The following is a 5,251-nucleotide window of genomic DNA, read 5'->3' on the forward strand; positions in this document are numbered from 1 at the left end:
ATAAAAACTATGTCAGGTCCGGGCACGGGGGCTCACGCCTGTAATCCTAGCACTTTGGGAAGCCAAGGGGGGCCGATCTCTTGAGGTCAGGAGCTTGAGATCAGCCTGGCCAACATGACCAAACCCCACCTCTATACTAAAAATACAAAATTAGCTGGCATGGTGGTGGGCACTTATAATCCCAGCTACTCGGGAAGCTGAGGCAGGAGAATCACTTGAACCCAGGAGGCAGAGGTTGCAGCGAGCTGAGATCGTACCACTGCACTCCAGCCTGGGTGACAGAGCAGGACTCCATCTCAAAAAATAAAAATAAAAATAAAAACTATGTCAGATGAGGACACTACAAGGGTCTTCAAGCAAGAGGGAGCTTCTCTTCAGACAGAGGAAAGTGAGGTTCCTCCTATTCTAACTCACTGTAATCACTAGGATGCCATACTTTCCGAATCAGTCCCTAACTCTAGCATAAAAAGACCTAGAGAAGCAGTGAATTCACCTTAGGTTGTAATTTTGCAACCCCTTGGATCAAACCTTGGATCTGGTTTTTACATGTGCTAGCCTGACAGCCACAAGAGACCAGCTCCTTTAGGGCAGTCATAGATGCTCTCTGGTCCTCTGTCCAGGAAGTCAGGTGACAATGTCAAGTGCTGAGCTAGCTGTTTCCTTTCTTTCTCTTTTTTCCTTTTTTGAGACAGAGTCTTGCTGTGTCACCCAGGCTATAGTGCGGTGGCATGATCTCAGCTCATTGTAATCTCCGCCTCCCAGGTTCAAGCAATTCTCCTGCCTCAGCCTCCCAGGTAGCTGGGATTACAGGTGCGTGCCACTGCCCCTGGCTAATTTTTGTATTTTTAGTAGAGACGGGGTTTCACCATCTTGGCCAGGCTGGTCTGGAACTCCTGACCTTGTGATCCACCTGCCTCAGCCTCCCAAAGTGCTGGGATTACAGGTATGAGCCACTGAGCCCGGCCTCCTTTCTTTTATTCTGCAGGGCAATTGAAGCAACCAACCCATGCACCATGCTTTTAGTCTATCATAACATTATATTGCAGCAGCCACTTGGTCTTTCAAAGCCCTTTAATTTTTTTTTTTTTTTTTTTATACAGAGCCGTGTTCTGTTGCCCAGGCTGGAATGCAGTGGTACAGTCTTGGCTGACTGTAACCTCTGCCTCCCAGGTTCAAGCGATTCTCCTGCCTCAGCCTCCCGAGTAGCTGGGACTATGGGTGCCTGCCACCACACCTGGCTCATTTTTGTATGTTAGTAGAGATGGAGTTTCACCATGATGGCCGGGCTGGTCTCGGACTCCTGACCTCAAGTGATCCGCCCTCCTCAGCCTCCCAAATTGCTGGGATTATAGGCGTGAGCCACTGGGCCCAGCCTTAATTTGTTCTTAATTCCAAGCAACTTCAGGTAATAATGTAAAAAGTGCTTCTACTCCAAGCCATGGACTTGGACATTCTGTTTTCAACAATAGGAAGGCCATTGCAGCCTGCAAATCTACCCAGATCAAACATCTGATCCTAGATCCCCGTTCTCTGTGGGTCTCCTTTCTGAAACCATTTCTGGAAAAAAATACTCTAGCATTCAGGGTTCCGTCAGGAAAATAGAAATCATTCTGGTTATTCAAACTGGAAAAGTTTTAATTCGGGGATAAGGGAGCTCACAAAACTGTTGAAAAGACTGGAGAAGCAAAAGTCAGGGAAGGCAGTATTAGCACTTGGGACATCAGAATGTTCAGGAATCACAGGGAATTGCCAGAGATGCTCCTAGCCACCTGCAGCACCCAAGTGGGTGATTCACGGGAGGGTGCCCCACGCCACAGCTGCCATCTATAGAAGGCTGCTAACCTGCCCCTGTTCCTACAGCAGTAATGGCCCCTGCTTTTCTTCGACCTTCCAAATCTCAAGCAAGGTTCTTGCATTAAAGGAAGTGAAATCGGAAGCATGCTGGCGAGGGAGCCTGGTCAGTACTCTTTCCAGACTTCCAGGCCTTGCAATTCAGGGAAGAGCGAAGAAAGGGCTGGGATAGTCCTGAGATAACAACAGTGAACTTGTGAAAAAAATTTTTCAAACGATACACAGAGAATGCTATTTATGGGTGAATAACCCCCTCCACCACACACACACATCTCCATTATATAGCTGAATAAATATATAGAAAAAGGCCTAGAAGGAAGTCCAGACTGATTGATAGTGGTTACTGTGTTGCTGGTTGATGTAAGGGGTAATTATGGGCAGACCTGAACTTTCTTCAAATTTTTTGAAATTTTTAACAATGAGATTTTGTTAAGATAGATGAAATAAATTAGATGTCAAAAGGATGGAAGAATGTAGGGTTATAATTTGAGAGAGATAGTATTAAGAAAACTTTCCTTAGTCTTTTAAAAGATATTTTATATTTCAGCAGTTGAATATGGATAAGCTTTTTAAAAAACAGACTTTATTGGCCAGGTGCGGTGGCTCATGCTTGTAATCCCAGCACTTTGGGAGGCCAAGGCGGGTGGATCACGAGGTCAGGAGATCGAGACCATAGTGAAACCCTGTCTCTATTAAAAATACAAAAAATTAGCTGGGTGTGGTGGCGGGCGCCTGTAGTCCCAGCTACTCGGGAGGCTGAGGCAGGAGAATGGTGTGAACCCTGGAGGCAGAGCTTGCAGTGAGCTGAGATTGCGCCACTGCACTCCAGCCTGGGTGACAGAGTGAGACTCCATCACACACAAAAAAAAATAGACTATTTTTCAGAGCAGTTTTAGGTTCACAGCAAAATTGAGGGGATGGTCCAGAGATTTTCCATATGCCCACTACCTGCCCCACGGCTATGTGCATAGCCTCTCCCATCATCAAGGTCCTCTCTCAGAGTGGTACATTTGCTACAATCGACAAACCTACATTGACATGTCATTGTCACGCAGAGTCCATAGTTTATATTAGGGTCCGCTCTTGGTGCTGTACATTCAATTGGATTGCATACATGCATAATGAAATATATACACCAGTATAGTATCATACAGAGTAATGTCACTGTCCTAAAAATTCACCATGCTCCACCCATTCCTCCTTCCCCTCCAGCATAATCCTAGCAACCAACTGGTCTTTTTATTGTCTTCACAGTTTTGCCTTTTCCTGAATGTCATAGAGTTGGAATCACACAGTATATAGTCTTTCAGATTGGCTTCTTTCACTCAGTAATATGCTTCTAGGGATCCTCCATGTCTTTTCATGGCTTGATAGCTCTTTTTTTTTTTTTTTTTGGAACCAAATAAGATTCCATTTTCTGGATATACCACAGTTCATCCATTCACCCACCAAAGGACATCTTGGTTGCTTCCAGGTTCTGAGAGTTATGAATGAAGCTGCTGTAAACATTTGTGTACAGGTTTTTGTGTTGATACAAGTTTTCAACTCCTTCAGGTAAATACCAAGAAGCACGGTTGCTGGATGTATAGTAAGAGCATGTTTAGTTTTGTGAGAAACCACCAACCTGTCTTCTGAACTGTCTGTCATTTTGCATTCCCAGCAATGCATGAGATTTCCTGTTGCTCCACATCCTCGTCAGCATTTGATGTTGTCAGCATTCTAGATTTTGGCCATCCTAATAAGTATGTTGTAGTAGCTCATTATTGTTTTAATTTGCATTTCCCTGATTGTATATGATGTGGAGCATCTTTTCATATGTTTATTTGCCTTTTACATATCTTCTTTGGTGAAGTTTCTGTTTAGGTCTTTAGCCCATTTTAAAAATATTTTTTAAACATTTATTTATATTTTACTTATTTTTATTTTTAGAGAGAGGTTCTTGCTATGCTGTCCAAGCTGGTCTCAAACTCTTAGCCTCAAGTGATCCTCCTGCTCAGCTTCCTGATTAGCTGAGACTACAGGAGTGTGCCACCATGCCTGGCTCTTTGGCCCATTTAAAAATCCTGTTTGTGTCTCTTATTGCTGAGGTTAAGAGCTCTTTGTATTTGCATATATTTTTTTCCAATCTGTGGCTAGTCTTTTCATCCTCTTGACAGCAGACATTTTCTCTCTCTCTCTCTCTTTTTTTTTTTTTTTTCTTTGAGACAGAGTTTTGCTCTTGTTGCCCAGGCTGGAGTGCAATGGCACGATCTCACTGCAACCTCTGCCTCCCGAGTTCAAGCAATTCTTCTGCCTCAGCCTCCCAAGTAGCTGGGATTACAGGCATGCACCACCACACCCAGCTAAATATTTGTAGTTTTAGTAGAGATGGGGTTTCTCCATGTTGGTCAGGCTGGTCTCGAACTCCCGATCTCAGGTGACCCACCCGCCTTGGCCTCCCAAAGTACTGGGATTACAGGCGTGAGCCACCGTGCCTGGCCCTAGACATTCTCTTTGACAAAAGAGCAAAGGCAATACAATGGAGAAAGATAGTCTTTTAAACAAAGGATGTTGAAACATTCCTTGTTGTGCAGAAAATGAATCTAGACACAGACCTTACACCCTTCACAGAAATAACTCAAAAAGAGTCACAGACCTAAATGTAAAACAGAAAACTGTAAAGCTCTTAGAAGATAACACAGGATAAAATCTAGATGACTCTAGACATTTTAGATGCAACACCAAAAGGTACAGTCCATGTAAAAAAGAATTGATAAGCTAGACCCCATTAACATTAAAAATTTCTACTCTTTATTACTATTTTTTTAGAGATGGAGTCTCACTATGCTGCCCAGGCTGGTCGCAATCTCCTGGGCTCAAGTGATCTTCCCGCCTTGGCCTCTTGAGTAGTTGGGATTACAGGTGAGAAACACTATGCCCAGCCATTTCTTTTAAAAGGATGCAGTTTAATGCATATTTGTAGATTAAGGGAAGGAGCCAAAGATTCTGAAGAAGTTGGATGTAAAAAGACTTGAAAATGGTAGAGCAAGATCTTGGAGGAGTGCAGAGAGGACGGGTTCTAGTTCAAGTGGAGATCTCAGCCATGGAGACTGAAGATACCGAGGTGAAAGCAGGTGCCAGTGCAGGTGAACAGGAAAAAAGAGTAAGAAAGATAAGAGACATGCCAATAATTTCTCAACAGAGCATAAGGCAAGGCCTCCACATAAGAGTAAGTAAATGGAGAAAGTGGGAGGTGATGACCACTGTGACTATTTAGAGTGGTTGCATCACCTGACCCAGAATCTGCTGAGGTTGCTTAAGGATGCTTCAGGGTGTGCCGATCCCAACTCACTGAGTGAGGTGTTTTAGAGCTGAGAGTTTCTGTCATGCTGTTTCTGAGAATGAGTAACATCTCCCATGA

This window comes from Hylobates moloch, unplaced genomic scaffold, assembly GCF_009828535.3.
Source record: "Hylobates moloch isolate HMO894 unplaced genomic scaffold, HMol_V3 SCAFFOLD_3, whole genome shotgun sequence".
NCBI lineage: Eukaryota > Metazoa > Chordata > Mammalia > Primates > Hylobatidae > Hylobates > Hylobates moloch.